The sequence below is a fragment of the Equus asinus genome, chromosome 1 (genome assembly GCF_041296235.1).
Source record: "Equus asinus isolate D_3611 breed Donkey chromosome 1, EquAss-T2T_v2, whole genome shotgun sequence".
NCBI lineage: Eukaryota > Metazoa > Chordata > Mammalia > Perissodactyla > Equidae > Equus > Equus asinus.
In genome coordinates, this window is record NC_091790.1 from 60,871,672 (window position 1) to 60,892,746 (window position 21,075).

The window sequence follows — 21,075 nt, forward strand, 5'->3', positions numbered from 1 at the left end:
TGGCTGAAGTAGAACTTCTGCTCTGGGTGTGCTACATTGCCCTAGAGCTGCAAGGCACAAAGTGCTGCCTTCTTTCCAAAGGGTGAGAAGGGCCCCAAAGCATCTTGCTTCCAGCTTTCTGGGAAGCTAAGAAACAAGTCGCTCTGCACAGTGCTCTTACAGCCTACCGGGAACATCTCTTACAAAGGCCTGTGAAACGAAGTTTCTTTGCAGGCCTGACCTGGGAGAAGTAGAACATCTGCTCTGGGTGTGCTACATTGCCCTAGAGCTGAAAGGCACAAAGTGCTGCCTTCTTTCCTTAAGGGCAGATGGCCCCTAAAGCATCTTGCTTCCAGCTCTTTGGGAAGCAAAGAAACAACTCGCTCTGCACAGTGCTCTAACAGCCTACAGGGAACATCTCTTACAAATGCCTGTGAAACGCAGTTTCTTTGCAGGTGTGATGTAGCTGAAGTAGAACTTCTGCTCTGGGTGTGCTACATTGCCCTAGAGCTGCAAGGCACAAAGTGCTGCCTTCTTTCCAAAGGGTGAGAAGGGCCCCAAAGCATCTTGCTTCCGGCTCTCTGGGAAGCTAAGAAACAAGTCCCTCTGCACAGTGCTCTTACAGCCTACCGGGAACATCTCTTACAAAGGCCTGTGAAACGAAGTTTCTTTGCAGGCCTGACCTGGAAGAAGTAGAACATCTGCTCTGGGTGTGCTACATTGCCCTAGACCTGCAAGGCACAAAGTGCTGCCTTCTTTCCTTAAGGGCAGATGGCCCCTAAAGCATCTTGCTTCCAGCTCTTTGGGAAGCTAAGAAACCACTCGCTCTGCACAGTGCTCTAACAGCCTACCGGGAACATCTCTTACAAAGGCCTGTGAAATGCAGTTTCTTTGCGGGCCTGATACGGCTGAAGTAGAACTTCTGCTCTGGGTGTGCTACATTGCCCTAGAGCTGCAAGGCACAAAGTGCTGCCTTCTTGCCAAAGGGTGAGAAGGGCCCCAAAGCATCTTGCTTCCAGCTCTTTGGGAAGCTAAGAAACAACTCGCGCTGCACAGTGCTCTAACAGCCTACCGGGAACATCTCTTACAAAGGCCTGTGAAACGCAGTTTCTTTGCGGGCCTGATCTGGCTGAAGTAGAACTTCTGCTCTGGGTGTGCTACATTGCCCTAGAGCTGCAAGGCAGAAAGTGCTGCGTTCTTTCCATAGGGGCAGATGGGCCCCAAAGCATCTTTTTTTGTTTGTTTGTTTATTAATGTTATGATGGATTACAAGCTTGTGAAATTTCAGTTGTACATTTTTGTTAGTCATGTTGTGGGAACACCACTTCCCCCTCCGTGCCCTCCCCCACCCCCCCTTTTCCTTGGTAACCACCGATCAGATCTCCTTCTCAATATACTAATTTCCACCTATGAGTGGAGTCATATAGAGTTCGTCTTTCTCTGACTGACTTATTTCGCTTAACATAATGCCCTCGAGGTCCATCCACATTGTTGTGAAGGGGCCAATGTCGTCTTTTTTTATGGCTGAGTAGTATTCCATTGTGTATATATACCACATCTTCTTTATCCAATCATCAGTTTCTGGGCATGTAGGCTGGTTCCACGCCTTGGCCATTGTAAATAATGCTGCGATGAACATAGGGGTGCAACGGACTCTTGAGATATCTGATATCAGGTTCTTAGGATAGATACCCAGTAATGGGATGGCTGGGTCATAGGGTATTTCTATTTTTAACTTTTTGAGAAGTCTCCATACTGTTTTCCATAGTGGCTGTACCAGTTTGCATTCCCACCAACAGTGTATGAGGGTTCCTCTTTCTCCACAACCTCTCCCACATTTGTCGTTCTTGGTTTTGGATGTTTTTGCCAATCTAACGGGGGTAAGGTGATATCTTAGTGTAGTTTTGATTTGCATTTCCCTGATGATTAGCGATGATGAACATCTTTTCATGTGTCTATTGGCCATGTTCATATCTTCTTTGGAGAAATGTCTGTTCATGTCCTCTGCCCATTTTTTGATCGGGTTGTTTGTTTTTTTGTTGTTAAGCAGTGTGAGTTCTTTGTACCTATTCTCCTCAAACTGTTCCAGAAAATTGAGAAAGATGGAGAACTCCCTAACACATTCTATGAAGCCAACATCACTCTGATCCCCAAACCTGACAAGGACAACACAAAGAAGGAGAACTACAGGCCGATATCACTGATGAACATAGATGCAAAAATCCTCAACCAAATTTTGGCAAACCGATTACAGCAATACATCAAAAAGATTATACACCATGATCAAGTGGGATTTATACCAGGGACACAGGGATGGTTCAACACCCGCAAGTCAATCAACGTGATACACTACATCAACAAAATGAAAAACAAAAACCACATGATCATCTCAATAGACGCAGAGAAAGCATTCGACAAGATCCAACACCCATTTATGATAAAAACCCTCAGTCAAATGGGTATAGAAGGAAAGTACCTCAACATAATAAAGGCCATATATGATAGACCCACAGCCAACATCATACTGAATGGACAAAAGCTGAAAGCCATCCCTCTGAGGACAGGAACAAGACAAGGGTGCCCACTTTCACCACTCCTATTCAACATAGTACTGGAGGTGCTGGCCAGAGCAATTCGGCAGGAAAAAAAAATGAAAGGAATCCAAATCGGTAACGAAGAAGTAAAACTCGCGTTGTTTGCAGACGACATGATCTTATACATAGAAAACCCCACAGAATCCACAGAAAAACTATTAGAAATAATCAACAACTACAGCAAAGTAGCAGGGTATAAAATTAACGGGCCCCAAAGCATCTTGCTTCCAGCTCTCTGGGAAGCTAAGAAACAACTCGCTCTGCACAGTGCTCTAAGAGCCTACAGGGAACATCTCTTACAAAGGCCTGTGAAACGCAGTTTCTTTGCAGGTGTGATGTAGCTGAAGTAGAACTTCTGCTCTGGGTGTGCTACATTGCCCTAGAGCTGCAAGGCACAAAGTGCTGCCTTCTTTCCAAAGGGTGAGAAGGGCCCCAAAGCATCTTGCTTCCGGCTCTCTGGGAAGCTAAGAAACAAGTCGCTCTGCACAGAGCTCTTACAGCCTACCGGGAACATCTCTTACAAAGGCGTGTGAAACGAAGTTTCTTTGCAGGTCTGACATGGGAGAAGTAGAACATCTGCTCTGGGTGTGCTACATTGCCCTAGAGATGCAAGGCACAAAGTGCTGCCTTCTTTCCTTAAGGGCAGATGGCCCCTAAAGCATCTTGCTTCCAGCTCGTTGGGAAGCTAAGAAAAAACTCGCTCTGCACAGTGCTCTAACAGCCTACCGGGAACATCTCTTACAAAGGCCTGTGAAACGCAGTTTCTTTGCAGGCCAGATCTGGCTGAAGTAGAACTTCTGCTCTAGGTGTGCTACATTGCCCTAGAGCTGCAAGGCACAAAGTGCTGCCTTCTTTCCAAAGGGTGAGAAGGGCCCCAAAGCATCTTGCTTCCAGCTTTCTGGGAAGCTAAGAAACAAGTCGCTCTACACAGTGCTCTTACAGCCTACCGGGAACATCTCTTACAAAGGCCTGTGAAACGAAGTTTCTTTGCAGGCCTGACCTGGCAGAAGTAGAACATCTGCTCTGGGTGTGCTACATTGCCCTAGAGCTGCAAGGCACAAAGTGCTGCCTTCTTTCCTTAAGGGCAGATGGCCCCTAAAGCATCTTGCTTCCAGCTCTTTGGGAAGCTAAGAAACAACTCGCTCTGCACAGTGCTCTAACAGCCTACAGGGAACATCTCTTACAAAGGCCTGTGAAACGAAGTATCTTTGCATGCCAGATCTGGCTGAAGTAGAACTTCTGCTCAGGGTGTGCTGCATTGCCCTAGAGCTGCAAGGCACAAAGTGCTGCCTTCTTTCCAAAGGGTGAGAAGGGCCCCAAAGCATCTTGCTTCCAGCTCTTTGGGAAGCTAAGAAACAAGTCGCTCTGCACAGTGCTCTAACAGCCTACCGGGAACATCTCTTACAAGGGCCTGTGAAACGAAGTTTCTTTGCAGGCCTGAACTGGGAGAAGTAGAACATCTGCTCTGGGTGTGCTACATTGCCCTAGAGATGCAAGGCACAAAGTGCTGCCTTCTTTCCTTAAGGGCAGATGGCCCCTAAAGCATCTTGCTTCCAGCTCTTTGGGAAGCTAAGAAACAACTCGCTCTGCACAGTGCTCTAACAGCCTACAGGGAACATCTCTTACAAAGGCCTGTGAAACGCAGTTTCTTTGCAGGCCTGACCGGGGAGAAGTAGAACATCTGCTCTGGGTGTGCTACATTGCCCTAGAGCTGCAAGGCACAAAGTGCTGCCTTCTTTCCAACGGGTGAGAAGGGCCAAAAAGCATCTTGCTTCCAGCTTTCTGGGAAGCTAAGAAACAAGTCGCTCTGCACAGTGCTCTTACAGCCTACCGGGAACATCTCTTACAAAGGCCTGTGAAACGAAGTTTCTTTGCAGGCCTGACCTGGGAGAAGTAGAACATCTGCTCTGGGTGTGCTACATTGCCCTAGAGATGCAAGGCACAAAGTGCTGCCTTCTTTCCAAAGGGTGAGAAGGGCCCCAAAGCATCTTGCTTCCGGCTGTTTGGGAAGCTGAGAAACAAGTCGCTCTGCACACTGCTCTAACAGCCTACCGGGAACATCTCTTACAAAGGCCTGTGAAACGCAGTTTCTTTGCAGGCCAGATCTGGCTGAAGTAGAACTTCTGCTCGGGGTGTGCTACATTGCCCGAGAGCTGCAAGGCACAAAGTGCTGCCTTCTTTCCAAAGGGTGAGAAGGGCCCCAAAGCATCTTGCTTCCGGCTCTCTGGGAAGCTAAGAAACAAGTCGCTCTGCACAGTGCTCTTACAGCCTACTGGGAACATCTCTTACAAAGGCCTGTTTAACGAAGTTTCTTTGCAGGCCTGACCTGGGAGAAGTAGAACATCTGCTATGGGTGTGCTACATTGCCCTAGACCTGCAAGGCACAAAGTGCTGCCTTCTTTCCTTAAGGGCAGATGGCCCCTAAAGCATCTTGCTTCCAGCTCGTTGGGAAGCTTAGAAACAACTCGCTCTGCACAGTGCTCTAACAGCCTACCGAGAACATCTCTTACAAAGGCCTGTGAAATGCAGTTTCTTTGCGGGCCTGATCTGGCTGAAGTAGAACTTCTGCTGTGGGTGTGCTACATTGCCCTAGAGCTGCAAGGTACAAAGTGCTGCCTTCTTTCCAAAGGGTGAGAAAGGCCCCAAAGCATCTTGCTTCCGGCTGTTTGGGAAGCTGAGAAACAAGTCGCTCTGCACAGTGCTCTAACAGCCTACCGGGAACATCTCTTACAAAGGCCTGTGAAACGCACTTTCTTTGCAGGCCAGATCTGGCTGAAGTAGAACTTCTGCTCTGGGTGTGCTACATTGCCCTAGAGCTGCAAGGCACAAAGTGCTGCCTTCTTTCCAAAGGGTGAGAAGGGCCCCAAAGCATCTTGCTTCCAGCTTTCTGGGAAGCTAAGAAACAACTCGCTCTGCACAGTGCTCTAAGAGCCTACAGGGAACATCTCTTACAAAGGCCTGTGAAACGCAGTTTCTTTGCAGGTGTGATGTAGCTGAAGTAGAACTTCTGCTCTATGTGTGCTACATTGCCCTAGAGCTGCAAGGCACAAAGTGCTGCCTTCTTTCCAAAGGGTGAGAAGGGCCCCAAAGCATCTTGCTTCCGGCTCTCTGGGAAGCTAAGAAACAAGTCGCTCTGCACAGAGCTCTTACAGCCTACCGGGAACATCTCTTACAAAGGCGTGTGAAACGAAGTTTCTTTGCAGGTCTGACATGGGAGAAGTAGAACATCTGCTCTGGGTGTGCTACATTGCCCTAGAGCTGCAAGGCACAAAGTGCTGCCTTCTTTCCTTAAGGGCAGATGGCCCCTAAAGCATCTTGCTTCCAGCTCGTTGGGAAGCTAAGAAAAAACTCGCTCTGCACAGTGCTCTAACAGCCTACCGGGAACATCTCTTACAAAGGCCTGTGAAACGCAGTTTCTTTGCAGGCCAGATCTGGCTGAAGTAGAACTTCTGCTCTAGGTGTGCTACATTGCCCTAGAGCTGCAAGGCACAAAGTGCTGCCTTCTTTCCAAAGGGTGAGAAGGGCCCCAAAGCATCTTGCTTCCAGCTTTCTGGGAAGCTAAGAAACAAGTCGCTCTACACAGTGCTCTTACAGCCTACCGGGAACATCTCTTACAAAGGCCTGTGAAACGAAGTTTCTTTGCAGGCCTGACCTGGCAGAAGTAGAACATCTGCTCTGGGTGTGCTACATTGCCCTAGAGCTGCAAGGCACAAAGTGCTGCCTTCTTTCCTTAAGGGCAGATGGCCCCTAAAGCATCTTGCTTCCAGCTCTTTGGGAAGCTAAGAAACAACTCGCTCTGCACAGTGCTCTAACAGCCTACAGGGAACATCTCTTACAAAGGCCTGTGAAACGAAGTATCTTTGCATGCCAGATCTGGCTGAAGTAGAACTTCTGCTCAGGGTGTGCTGCATTGCCCTAGAGCTGCAAGGCACAAAGTGCTGCCTTCTTTCCAAAGGGTGAGAAGGGCCCCAAAGCATCTTGCTTCCAGCTCTTTGGGAAGCTAAGAAACAAGTCGCTCTGCACAGTGCTCTAACAGCCTACCGGGAACATCTCTTACAAGGGCCTGTGAAACGAAGTTTCTTTGCAGGCCTGAACTGGGAGAAGTAGAACATCTGCTCTGGGTGTGCTACATTGCCCTAGAGATGCAAGGCACAAAGTGCTGCCTTCTTTCCTTAAGGGCAGATGGCCCCTAAAGCATCTTGCTTCCAGCTCTTTGGGAAGCTAAGAAACAACTCGCTCTGCACAGTGCTCTAACAGCCTACAGGGAACATCTCTTACAAAGGCCTGTGAAACGCAGTTTCTTTGCAGGCCTGACCGGGGAGAAGTAGAACATCTGCTCTGGGTGTGCTACATTGCCCTAGAGCTGCAAGGCACAAAGTGCTGCCTTCTTTCCAACGGGTGAGAAGGGCCAAAAAGCATCTTGCTTCCAGCTTTCTGGGAAGCTAAGAAACAAGTCGCTCTGCACAGTGCTCTTACAGCCTACCGGGAACATCTCTTACAAAGGCCTGTGAAACGAAGTTTCTTTGCAGGCCTGACCTGGGAGAAGTAGAACATCTGCTCTGGGTGTGCTACATTGCCCTAGAGATGCAAGGCACAAAGTGCTGCCTTCTTTCCAAAGGGTGAGAAGGGCCCCAAAGCATCTTGCTTCCGGCTGTTTGGGAAGCTGAGAAACAAGTCGCTCTGCACACTGCTCTAACAGCCTACCGGGAACATCTCTTACAAAGGCCTGTGAAACGCAGTTTCTTTGCAGGCCAGATCTGGCTGAAGTAGAACTTCTGCTCGGGGTGTGCTACATTGCCCGAGAGCTGCAAGGCACAAAGTGCTGCCTTCTTTCCAAAGGGTGAGAAGGGCCCCAAAGCATCTTGCTTCCGGCTCCCTGGGAAGCTAAGAAACAAGTCGCTCTGCACAGTGCTCTTACAGCCTACTGGGAACATCTCTTACAAAGGCCTGTTTAACGAAGTTTCTTTGCAGGCCTGACCTGGGAGAAGTAGAACATCTGCTCTGGGTGTGCTACATTGCCCTAGACCTGCAAGGCACAAAGTGCTGCCTTCTTTCCTTAAGGGCAGATGGCCCCTAAAGCATCTTGCTTCCAGCTCGTTGGGAAGCTTAGAAACAACTCGCTCTGCACAGTGCTCTAACAGCCTACCGAGAACATCTCTTACAAAGGCCTGTGAAATGCAGTTTCTTTGCGGGCCTGATCTGGCTGAAGTAGAACTTCTGCTGTGGGTGTGCTACATTGCCCTAGAGCTGCAAGGTACAAAGTGCTGCCTTCTTTCCAAAGGGTGAGAAAGGCCCCAAAGCATCTTGCTTCCGGCTGTTTGGGAAGCTGAGAAACAAGTCGCTCTGCACAGTGCTCTAACAGCCTACCGGGAACATCTCTTACAAAGGCCTGTGAAACGCACTTTCTTTGCAGGCCAGATCTGGCTGAAGTAGAACTTCTGCTCTGGGTGTGCTACATTGCCCTAGAGCTGCAAGGCACAAAGTGCTGCCTTCTTTCCAAAGGGTGAGAAGGGCCCCAAAGCATCTTGCTTCCGGCTCTCTGGGAAGCTAAGAAACAAGTCGCTCTGCACAGAGCTCTTACAGCCTACCGGGAACATCTCTTACAAAGGCGTGTGAAACGAAGTTTCTTTGCAGGCCTGACATGGGAGAAGTAGAACATCTGCTCTGGGTGTGCTACATTGCCCTAGAGCTGCAAGGCACAAAGTGCTGCCTTCTTTCCTTAAGGGCAGATGGCCCCTAAAGCATCTTGCTTCCAGCTCGTTGGGAAGCTAAGAAAAAACTCGCTCTGCACAGTGCTCTAACAGCCTACCGGGAACATCTCTTACAAAGGCCTGTGAAACGCAGTTTCTTTGCAGGCCAGATCTGGCTGAAGTAGAAGTTCTGCTCGGGGTGTGCTACACTGCCCGAGAGCTGCAAGGCACAAAGTGCTGCCTTCTTTCCAAAGGGTGAGAAGGGCCCCAAAGCATCTTGCTTCCGGCTCTCTGGGAAGCTAAGAAACAAGTCGCTCTGCACAGTGCTCTTACAGCCTACCGGGAACATCTCTTACAAAGGCCTGTTTAACGAAGTTTCTTTGCAGGCCTGACCTGGGAGAAGTAGAACATCTGCTCTGGGTGTGCTACATTGCCCTAGAGTTGCAAGGCACAAAGTGCTGCCTTCTTTCCTTAAGGGCAGATGGCCCCTAAAGCATCTTGCTTCCAGCTCGTTGGGAAGCTAAGAAACAACTCGCACTGCACAGTGCTCTAACAGCCTACCGGGAACATTTCTTACAAAGGCCTGTGAAATGCAGTTTCTTTGCGGGCCTGATCTGGCTGAAATAGAACTTCTGCTGTGGGTGTGCTACATTGCCCTAGAGCTGCAAGGTACAAAGTGCTGCCTTCTTTCCAAAGGGTGAGAAGGGCCCCAAAGCATCTTGTTTCCGGCTGTTTGGGAAGCTGAGAAACAAGTCGCTCTGCACAGTGCTCTAACAGCCTACCGGGAACATCTCTTACAAAGGCCTGTGAAACGCAGTTTCTTTGCAGGCCAGATCTGGCTGAAGTAGAACTTCTGCTCGGGGTGTGCTACATTGCCCTAGAGCTGCAAGGCACAAAGTGCTGCCTTCTTTCCTTAAGGGCAGATGGCCCCTAAAGTATCTTGCTTCCAGCTCTTTGGGAAGCTAAGAAACAACTCGCTCTGCACAGTGATCTAACAGCCTACCGGGAACATCTCTTACAAAGGCCTGTGAAACGCAGTTTCTTTGCGGGCCTGATCTGGCTGAAGTAGAACTTCTGCTGTGGATGTGCTACATTGCCCTAGAGCTGCAAGGCACAAAGTGCTGCCTTCTTTCCAAAGGGTGAGAAGGGCCCAAAAGCATCTTGCTTCCGGCTGTTTGGGAAGCTGAGAAACAACTCGCTCTGCACAGTGCTCTAACAGCCTACTGGGAACATCTCTTACAAAGGACTGTGAAACGAAGTTTCTTTGCAGGACTGACCTTGAAGAAGTAGAACATCTGCTCTGGGTGTGCTACATTGCCCTAGACCTGCAAGACACAAAGTGTTGCCTTCTTTTCAAAGGAGCAGATGAGTCGCAAAGCATTTTGCTTCCAGCTCTTTGGGAAGCTAAGAAACAAGTCCCTCTGCACAGTGCTCTTACAGCCTACTGGGAACATCTCTTACAAAGGCCTGTGAAACGCAGTTTCTTTGCAGGCCTGATACGGCTGAAGTAGAACATCTGCTCTGGGTGTGCTACATTGCCCTAGAGATGCAAGGCACAAAGTGCTGCCTTCTTTCCTTAAGGGCAGATGGCCCCTAAAGCATCTTGCTTCCAGCTCTTTGGGAAGCTAAGAAACAACTCGCTCTGCACAGTGCTCTAACAGCCTACCGGGAACATCTCTTACAAAGGCCTGTGAAATGCAGTTTCTTTTCAGGCCTGACCTGGGAGAAGTAGAACATCTGCTCTGGGTGTGCTACATTGCCCTAGAGCTGCAAGGCACAAAGTGCTGCCTTCTTTCCTTAAGGGCAGATGGCCCGTAAAGCATCTTGCTTCCAGCTCTTTGGGAAGCTAAGAAACAACTCGCTCTGCACAGTGCTCTAACAGCCTACAGGGAACCTCTCTTACAAAGGCCTGTGAAACGCAGTTTCTTTGCGGGCCTGATCTGGCTGAAGTAGAACTTCTGCTCGGGGTGTGCGGCATTGCCCTAGAGCTGCAAGGCACAAAGTGCTGGTTCTTTCCATAGGGGCAGATGGCCCCTAAAGCATCTTGCTTCCAGCTCTTTGGGAAGCTAAGAAACAACTCGCCCTGCACAGTGCTCTAACAGCCTACCGGGAACATCTCTTACAAAGGCCTGTGAAACGCAGTTTCTTTGCAGGTCTGATCTAGCTGAAGTAGAAATTCTGCCCTGGGTGTGCTACATTGCCCTAGAGCTGCAAGGCACAAAGTGCTGCCTTCTTTCCAAAGGGTGAGAAGGGCCCAAAAGCATCTTGCTTCCGGCTCTTTGGGAAGCTGAGAAACAACTCGCTGTGCACAGTGCTCTAACAGCCTACTGGGAACATCTCTTACAAAGGCCTGTGAAACGCAGTTTCTTTGCGGGCCTGATCTGGCTGAAGTAGAACTTCTGCTCGGGGTGTGCGGCATTGCCCTAGAGCTGCAAGGCACAAAGTGCTGCGTTCTTTCCATAGGGCCAGATGGGCCCCAAAGCATCTTGCTTCCAGCTCTCTGGGAAGCTAAGAAACTAGTCGCTCTGCACAGTGCTCTAACAGCCTACCGGGAACATCTCTTACAAAGGCCTGTGAAACGCAGTTTCTTTGCGGGCCTGATCTGGCTGAAGTAGAACTTCTGCTGTGGGTGTGCTACATTGCCCTAGAGCTGCAAGGCACAAAGTGCTGCCTTCTTTCCAAAGGGTGAGAAGGGCCCAAAAGCATCTTGCTTCCGGCTGTTTGGGAAGCTGAGAAACAACTCGCTCTGCACAGTGCTCTAACAGCCTACTGGGAACATCTCTTACAAAGGACTGTGAAACGAAGTTTCTTTGCAGTACTGACCTTGAAGAAGTAGAACATCTGCTCTGGGTGTGCTACATTGCCCTAGACCTGCAAGACACAAAGTGTTGCCTTCTTTCCAAAGGGGCAGATGAGTCGCAAAGCATTTTGCTTCCAGCTCTTTGGGAAGCTAAGAAACAAGTCCCTCTGAACAGTGCTCTTACAGCCTACCGGGAACATCTCTTACAAAGGCCTGTGAAACGCAGTTTCTTTGCAGGCCTGATACGGCTGAAGTAGAACATCTGCTCTGGGTGTGCTACATTGCCCTAGAGATGCAAGGCACAAAGTGCTGCCTTCTTTCCTTAGGGGCAGATGGCCCCTAAAGCATCTTGCTTCCAGCTCTTTGGGAAGCTAAGAAACAACTCGCTCTGCACAGTGCTCTAACAGCCTACAGGGAACATCTCTTACAAAGGCCTGTGAAACGCAGTTTCTTTGCGGGCCTGATCTGGCTGAAGTAGAACTTCTGCTCGGGGTGTGCGGTATTGCCCTAGAGCTGCAAGGCACAAAGTGCTGCCTTCTTTCCATAGGGCCAGATGGGCCCCAAAGCATCTTGCTTCCAGCTCTCTGGGAAGCTAAGAAACTAGTCGCTCTGCACAGTGCTCTTACAGCCTACCGGGAACATCTCCTACAAGGGCCTGTGAAACGAAGTGTCTTTGCAGGCCTGACCTGGCAGAAGTAGAACATCTGCTCTGGGTGTGCTACATTGCCCTAGAGATGCAAGGCACAAAGTGCTGCCTTCTTTCCTTAAGGGCAGATGGCCCCTAAAGCATCTTGCTTCCAGCTCGTTGGGAATCTATGAAACAAGTCGCTCTGCACAGTGCTCTAACAGCCTACCGGGAACATCTCTTACAAAGGCCTGTGAAACGCAGTTTCTTTGCGGGCATGATCTGGCTGATGTAAAACTTCTGCTCTGGGTGTGCTACATTGCCCTAGAGCTGCAAGGCACAAAGTGCTGCCTTCTTTCCAAAGGGTGAGAAGGGCCCCAAAGCATCTTGCTTCCGGCTGTTGGGAAGCTGAGAAACAACTCGCTCTGCACAGTGCTCTAACAGCCTCCCGGGAACATCTCTTACAAATTCCTGTGAAACGCAGTTTCTTTGCAGGGCAGACTGGCTGAAGTAGAACTTCTGCTCGGGGTGTGCTACATTGCCCTAGAGCTGCAAGGCACAAAGTGCTGCCTTCTTTCCTTAAGGGCAGATGGCCCGTAAAGCATCTTGCTTCCAGCTCTTTGGGAAGCAAAGAAACAACTCGCTCTGCACAGTGCTCTAACAGCCTACCGGGAACATCTCTTACAAAGGCCTGTGAAACGCAGTTTCTTTGCGGGCCTGATCTGGCTGAAGTAGAACTTCTGTTCTGGGTGTGCTGCATTGCCCTAGAGCTGCAAGGCACAATGTGCTGCGTTCTTTCCATAGGGGCAGATGGGCCCCAAAGCATCTTGCTTCCAGCTCTCTGGGAAGCTAAGAAACAAGTCCCTCTGCACAGTGCTCTTACAGCCTACCGGGAACATCTCTTACAGAGGCCTGTGAAACGCAGTTTCTTTGCAAGCCTGATACGGCTGAAGTAGAACATCTGCTCTGGGTGTGCTACATTGCCCTAGAGCTGCAAGGCACAAAGTGCTGCCTTCTTTCCTTAATGGCAGATGGCCCCTAAAGCATCTTGCTTCCAGCTCTTTGGGAAGCTAAGAAACAACTCGCTCTGCACAGTGCTCTAACAGCCTACCGGGAACATCTCTTACAAAGGCCTGTGAAACTCAGTTTCTTTGCGGGCCTGATCTGTCTGAAGTAGAACTTCTGCTCTGGGTGTGCTACATTGCCCTAGAGCTGCAAGGCACAAAGTGCTGCCTTCTTTCCAAAGGGTGAGAAGGGCCCCAAAGCATCTTGCTTCCAGCTGTTTGGGAAGCTGAGAAACAACTCGCTCTGCACAGTGCTCTAACAGCCTACCAGGAACATCTCTTCCAAAGGCCTGTGAAACGCAGTTTCTTTGCAGGCCAGGTCTGGCTGAAGTAGAACTTCTGCTCGGGGTGTGCTACATTGCCCTAGAGCTGCAAGGCACAAAGTGCTGCCTTCTTTCCAAAGGGTGAGAAGGGCCCCAAAGCATCTTGCTTCCAGCTCTGTGGGAAGCTAAGAAACAAGTCGCTCTGCACAGTGCTATTACAGCCTACCGGCAACATCTCTTACAAGGGCCTGTGAAACGAAGTTTCTTTGCAGGCCTGACCTGGCAGAAGTAGAACATCTGCTCTGGGTGTGCTACATTGCCCTAGACCTGCAAGACACAAAGTGTTGCCTTCTTTCCAAAGGGGCAGATGAGTCGCAAAGCATTTTGCTTCCAGCTCTTTGGGAAGCTAAGAAACAAGTCCCTCTGCACAGTGCTCTTACAGCCTACCGGGAACATCTCTTACAAAGGCCTGTGAAACGCAGTTTCTTTGCAGGCCTGATACGGCTGAAGTAGAACATCTGCTCTGGGTGTGCTACATTGCCCTAGAGCTGCAAGGCACAAAGTGCTGCCTTCTTTCCTTAGGGGCAGATGGCCCCTAAAGCATCTTGCTTCCAGCTCTTTGGGAAGCTAAGAAACAACTCGCTCTGCACAGTGCTCTAACAGCCTACAGGGAACATCTCTTACAAAGGCCTGTGAAACGCAGTTTCTTTGCGGGCCTGATCTGGCTGAAGTAGAACTTCTGCTCGGGGTGTGCGGCATTGCCCTAGAGCTGCAAGGCACAAAGTGCTGCGTTCTTTCCATAGGGCCAGATGGGCCCCAAAGCATCTTGCTTCCAGCTCTCTGGGAAGCTAAGAAACTAGTCGCTCTGCACAGTGCTCTTACAGCCTACCGGGAACATCTCCTACAAGGGCCTGTGAAACGAAGTGTCTTTGCAGGCCTGACCTGGCAGAAGTAGAACATCTGCTCTGGGTGTGCTACACTGCCCTAGAGATGCAAGGCACAAAGTGCTGCCTTCTTTCCTTAAGGGCAGATGGCCCCTAAAGCATCTTGCTTCCAGCTCGTTGGGAATCTAAGAAACAAGTCGCTCTGCACAGTGCTCTAACAGCCTACCGGGAACATCTCTTACAAAGGCCTGTGAAACGCAGTTTCTTTGCGGGCATGATCTGGCTGAAGTAAAACTTCTGCTCTGGGTGTGCTACATTGCCCTAGAGCTGCAAGGCACAAAGTGCTGCCTTCTTTCCAAAGGGTGAGAAGGGCCCCAAAGCATCTTGCTTCCGGCTGTTTGGGAAGCTGAGAAACAACTCGCTCTGCACACTGCTCTAACAGCCTACCGGGAACATCTCTTACAAAGGCCTGTGAAACGCAGTTTCTTTGCAGGGCAGACTGGCTGAAGTAGAACTTCTGCTCGGGGTGTGCTACATTGCCCTAGAGCTGCAAGGCACAAAGTGCTGCCTTCTTTCCTTAAGGGCAGATGGCCCCTAAAGCATCTTGCTTCCAGCTATTTGGGAAGCAAAGAAACAACTCGCTCTGCACAGTGCTCTAACAGCCTACCGGGAACATCTCTTACAAAGGCCTGTGAAACGCAGTTTCTTTGCGGGCCTGATCTGGCTGAAGTAGAACTTCTGTTCTGGGTGTGCTGCATTGCCCTAGAGCTGCAAGGCACAATGTGCTGCGTTCTTTCCATAGGGGCAGATGGGCCCCAAAGCATCTTGCTTCCAGCTCTCTGGGAAGCTAAGAAACAAGTCCCTCTGCACAGTGCTCTTACAGCCTACCGGGAACATCTCCTACAAGGGCTTGTGAAACGAAGTTTCTTTGCAGGCCTGACCTGGCAGAAGTAGAACATCTGCTCTGGGTGTGCTACATTGCCCTAGACCTGCAAGACACAAAGTGTTGCCTTCTTTCCAAAGGGGCAGATGAGTCGCAAAGCATTTTGCTTCCAGCTCTTTGGGAAGCTAAGAAACAAGTCCCTCTGCACAGTGCTCTTACAGCCTACCGGGAACATCTCTTACAAAGGCCTGTGAAACGCAGTATCTTTGCAGGCCTGATACGGCTGAAGTAGAACATCTGCTCTGGGTGTGCTACATTGCCCTAGAGCTGCAAGGCACAAAGTGCTGCCTTCTTTCCAAAGGGTGAGAAGGGCCCCAAAGCATCTTGCTTCCAGCTCTGTGGGAAGCTAAGAAACAAGTCGCTCTGTACAGTGCTCTTAGAGCCTACCGGCAACATCTCTTACAAAGGCCTGTGAAACGAAGTTTCTTTGCAGGCCTGACCTGGCAGAAGTAGAACATCTGCTCTGGGTGTGCTACATGCCCTAGAGCTGCAAGGCACAAAGTGCTGCCTTCTTTCCTTAAGGGCAGATGGCCCCTAAAGCATCTTGCTTCCAGCTCGTTGGGAATCTAAGAAAAAACTCGCTCTGCACAGTGCTCTAACAGCCTACCGGGAACATCTCTTACAAAGGCCTGTGAAACGCAGTTTCTTTGTGGGCATGATCTGGCTGAAGTAGAACTTCTGCTCTGGGTGTGCTACATTGCCCTAGAGCAGCAAGGCACAAAGTGCTGCCTTCTTTCCAAAGGGTGAGAAGGGCCCCAAAGCATCTTGCTTCTGGCTGTTTGGGAAGCTGAGAAACAACTCGCTCTGCACAGTGCTCTAACAGCCTACCGGGAACATCTCTTACAAAGGCCTGTGAAACGCAGTCTCTTTGCAGGCCATATCTGGCTGAAGTAGAACTTCTGCTCGGGGTGTGCTACATTGCCCTAGAGCTGCAAGGCACAAAGTGCAGCCTTCTTTCCTTAAGGGCAGATGGCCCCTAAAGTATCTTGCTTCCAGCTCTTTGGGAAGCAAAGAAACAACTCGCTCTGCACAGTGCTCTAACAGCCTACCGGGAACATCTCTTACAAAGGCCTGTGAAACGCAGTTTCTTTGCGGGCCTGATCTGGCTGAAGTAGAACTTCTGCTGTGGGTGTGCTACATTGCCCTAGAGCTGCAAGGCACAAAGTGCTGCCTTCTTTCCAAAGGGTGAGAAGGGCCCAAAAGCATCTTGCTTCCGGCTGTTTGGGAAGCTGAGAAACAACTCGCTCTGCACAGTGCTCTAACAGCCTACTGGGAACATCTCTTACAAAGGACTGTGAAACGAAGTTTCTTTGCAGGACTGACCTTGAAGAGGTAGAACATCTGCTCTGGGTGTGCTACATTGCCCTAGACCTGCAAGACACAAAGTGTTGCCTTCTTTCCAAAGGGGCAGATGAGTCGCAAAGCATTTTGCTTCCAGCTCTTTGGGAAGCTAAGAAACAAGTCCCTCTGCACAGTGCTCTTACAGCCTACCGGGAACATCTCTTACAGAGGCCTGTGAAACGCAGTTTCTTTGCAGGCCTGATACGGCTGAAGTAGAACATCTGCTCTGGGTGTGCTACATTGCCCTAGAGATGCAAGGCACAAAGTGCTGCCTTCTTTCCTTAAGGGCAGATGGCCCCTAAAGCATCTTGCTTCCAGCTCTTTGGGAAGCTAAGAAACAACTCGCTCTGCACAGTGCTCTAACAGCCTACCGGGAACATCTCTTACAAAGGCCTGTGAAACGCAGTTTCTTTGCGGGCCTGATCTGGCTGAAGTAGAACTTCTGCTCGGGGTGTGCGGCATTGCCCTAGAGCTGCAAGGCACAAAGTGCTGCGTTCTTTCCATAGGGGCAGATGGGCCCCAAAGCATCTTGCTTCCAGCTCTCTGGGAAGCTAAGAAACTAGTCGCTCTGCACAGTCTCTTACAGCCTACCGGGAACATCTCCTACAAGGGCCTGTGAAACGAAGTGTCTTTGCAGGCCTGACCTGGCAGAAGTAGAACATCTGCTGTGGGTGTGCTACATTGCCCTAGAGCTGCAAGGCACAAAGTGCTGCCTTCTTTCCTTAAGGGCAGATGGCCCCTAAAGCATCTTGCTTACAGCTCGTTGGGAAGCTATGAAACAACTCGCTCTGCACAGTGCTCTAACAGCCTACCGGGAACATCTCTTACAAAGGCCTGTGAAACGCAGTTTCTTTGCAGGTCTGATCTAGCTGAAGTAGAAATTCTGCCCTGGGTGTGCTACATTGCCCTAGAGCTGCAAGGCACAAAGTGCTGCCTTCTTTCCAAAGGGTGAGAAGGGCCCCAAAGCATCTTGCTTCCAGCTCTGTGGGAAGCTAAGAAACAAGTCGCTCTGTACAGTGCTCTTAGAGCCTACCGGCAACATCTCTTACAAAGGCCTGTGAAACGAAGTTTCTTTGCAGGCCTGACCTGGCAGAAGTAGAACATCTGCTCTGGGTGTGCTACATGCCCTAGAGCTGCAAGGCACAAAGTGCTGCCTTCTTTCCTTAAGGGCAGATGGCCCCTAAAGCATCTTGCTTCCAGCTCGTTGGGAATCTAAGAAAAAACTCGCTCTGCACAGTGCTCTAACAGCCTACCGGGAACATCTCTTACAAAGGCCTGTGAAACGCAGTTTCTTTGTGGGCATGATCTGGCTGAAGTAGAACTTCTGCTCTGGGTGTGCTACATTGCCCTAGAGCAGCAAGGCACAAAGTGCTGCCTTCTTTCCAAAGGGTGAGAAGGGCCCCAAAGCATCTTGCTTCTGGCTGTTTGGGAAGCTGAGAAACAACTCGCTCTGCACAGTGCTCTAACAGCCTACCGGGAACATCTCTTACAAAGGCCTGTGAAACGCAGTTTCTTTGCAGGCCATATCTGGCTGAAGTAGAACTTCTGCTCGGGGTGTGCTACATTGCCCTAGAGCTGCAAGGCACAAAGTGCAGCCTTCTTTCCTTAAGGGCAGATGGCCCCTAAAGTATCTTGCTTCCAGCTCTTTGGGAAGCAAAGAAACAACTCGCTCTGCACAGTGCTCTAACAGCCTACCGGGAACATCTATTACAAAGGCCTGTGAAACGCAGTTTCTTTGCGGGCCTGATCTGGCTGAAGTAGAACTTCTGCTGTGGGTGTGCTACATTGCCCTAGAGCTGCAAGGCACAAAGTGCTGCCTTCTTTCCAAAGGGTGAGAAGGGCCCAAAAGCATCTTGCTTCCGGCTGTTTGGGAAGCTGAGAAACAACTCGCTCTGCACAGTGCTCTAACAGCCTACTGGGAACATCTCTTACAAAGGACTGTGAAACGAAGTTTCTTTGCAGGACTGACCTTGAAGAGGTAGAACATCTGCTCTGGGTGTGCTACATTGCCCTAGACCTGCAAGACACAAAGTGTTGCCTTCTTTCCAAAGGGGCAGATGAGTCGCAAAGCATTTTGCTTCCAGCTCTTTGGGAAGCTAAGAAACAAGTCCCTCTGCACAGTGCTCTTACAGCCTACCGGGAACATCTCTTACAGAGGCCTGTGAAACGCAGTTTCTTTGCAGGCCTGATACGGCTGAAGTAGAACATCTGCTCTGGGTGTGCTACATTGCCCTAGAGATGCAAGGCACAAAGTGCTGCCTTCTTTCCTTAAGGGCAGATGGCCCCTAAAGCATCTTGCTTCCAGCTCTTTGGGAAGCTAAGAAACAACTCGCTCTGCACAGTGCTCTAACAGCCTACCGGGAACATCTCTTACAAAGGCCTGTGAAACGCAGTTTCTTTGCGGGCCTGATCTGGCTGAAGTAGAACTTCTGCTCGGGGTGTGCGGCATTGCCCTAGAGCTGCAAGGCACAAAGTGCTGCGTTCTTTCCATAGGGGCAGATGGGCCCCAAAGCATCTTGCTTCCAGCTCTCTGGGAAGCTAAGAAACTAGTCGCTCTGCACAGTCTCTTACAGCCTACCGGGAACATCTCCTACAAGGGCCTGTGAAAGAAGTGTCTTTGCAGGCCTGACCTGGCAGAAGTAGAACATCTGCTGTGGGTGTGCTACATTGCCCTAGAGCTGCAAGGCACAAAGTGCTGCCTTCTTTCCTTAAGGGCAGATGGCCCCTAAAGCATCTTGCTTACAGCTCGTTGGGAAGCTAAGAAACAACTCGCTCTGCACAGTGCTCTAACAGCCTACCGGGAACATCTCTTACAAAGGCCTGTGAAACGCAGTTTCTTTGCAGGTCTGATCTAGCTGAAGTAGAAATTCTGCCCTGGGTGTGCTACATTGCCCTAGAGCTGCAAGGCACAAAGTGCTGCCTTCTTTCCAAAGGGTGAGAAGGGCCCCAAAGCATCTTGCTTCCAGCTCTGTGGGAAGCTAAGAAACAAGTCGCTCTGCACAGTGCTCTTAGAGCCTACCGGCAACATCTCTTACAAAGGCCTGTGAAACGAAGTTTCTTTGCAGGCTTGACCTGGCAGAAGTAGAACATCTGCTCTGGGTGTGCTACATTGCCCTAGAGCTGCAAGGCACAAAGTGCTGCCTTCTTTCCTTAAGGGCAGATGGCCCCTAAAGCATCTTGCTTCCAGCTCGTTGGGAAGCTAAGAAACAAGTCGCTCTGCACAGTGCTCTAACAGCCTACCGGGAACATCTCTTACAAAGGCCTGTGAAACGCAGTTTCTTTGCGGGCATGATCTGGCTGAAGTAAAACTTCTGCTCTGGGTGTGCTACATTGCCCTAGAGCTGCAAGGCACAAAGTGCTGCCTTCTTTCCAAAGGGTGAGAAGGGCCCCAAAGCATCTTGCTTCCGGCTGTTTGGGAAGCTGAGAAACAACTCGCTCTGCACACTGCTCTAACAGCCTACCGGGAACATCTCTTACAAAGGCCTGTGAAACGCAGTTTCTTTGCAGGGCAGATCTGGCTGAAGTAGAACTTCTGCTCGGGGTGTGCTACATTGCCCTAGAGCTGCAAGGCACAAAGTGCTGCCTTCTTTCCTTAAGGGCAGATGGCCCGTAAAGCATCTTGCTTCCAGCTCTTTGGGAAGCTAAGAAACAACTCGCTCTGCACAGTGCTCTAACAGCCTACAGGGAACATCTCTTACAAAGGCCTGTGACACGCAGTTTCTTTGCGGGCCTGATCTGGCTGAAGTAGAACTTCTGTTCTGAGTGTGCTGCATTGCCCTAGAGCTGCAAGGCACAAAGTGCTGCGTTCTTTCCATAGGGGCAAATGGGCCCCAAAGCATCTTGCTTCCAGCTCTCTGGGAAGCTAAGAAACAAGTCCCTCTGCACAGTGCTCTTACAGCCTACCGGGAACATCTCCTACAAGGGCTTGTGAAACGAAGTTTCTTTGCAGGCCTGACCTGGCAGAAGTAGAACATCTGCTCTGGGTGTGCTACATTGCCCTAGAGCTGCAAGGCACAAAGTGCTGCCTTCTTTCCTTAAGGGCAGATGGCCCCTAAAGCATCTTGCTTCCAGCTCGTTGGGAATCTAAGAAACAACTCGCTCTGCACAGTGCTCTAACAGCCTACCGGGAACATCTCTTACAAAGGCCTGTGAAACTCAGTTTCTTTGCGGTCCTGATCTGTCTGAAGTAGAACTTCTGCTCTGGGTGTGCTACATTGCCCTAGAGCTGCAAGGCACAAAGTGCTGCCTTCTTTCCAAAGGGTGAGAAGGGCCCCAAAGCATCTTGCTTCCGGCTGTTTGGGAAGCTGAGAAACAACTCGCTCTGCACAGTGCTCTAACAGCCTACCAGGAACATCTCTTCCAAATGCCTGTGAAACGCAGTTTCTTTGCAGGCCAGGTCTGGCTGAAGTAGAACTTCTGCTCGGGGTGTGCTACATTGCCCTAGAGCTGCAAGGCACAAAGTGCTGCCTTCTTTCCAAAGGGTGAGAAGGGCCCCAAAGCATCTTGCTTCCAGCTCTGTGGGAAGCTAAGAAACAAGTCGCTCTGCACAGTGCTCTTACAGCCTACCGGCAACATCTCTTACAAGGGCCTGTGAAACGAAGTTTCTTTGCAGGCCTGACCTGGCAGAAGTAGAACATCTGCTCTGGGTGTGCTACATTGCCCTAGACCTGCAAGGCACAAAGTGCTGCCTTCTTTCCTTAAGGGCAGATGGCCCCTAAAGCATCTTGCTTCCAGCTCGTTGGGAATCTAAGAAACAACTCGCTCTGCACAGTGCTCTAACAGCCTACCGGGAACATCTCTTACAAAGGCCTGTGAAACGCAGTTTCTTTGCGGGCCTGATCTGGCTGAAGTAGAACTTCTGCTCTGGGTGTGCTACATTGCCCTAGAGCTGC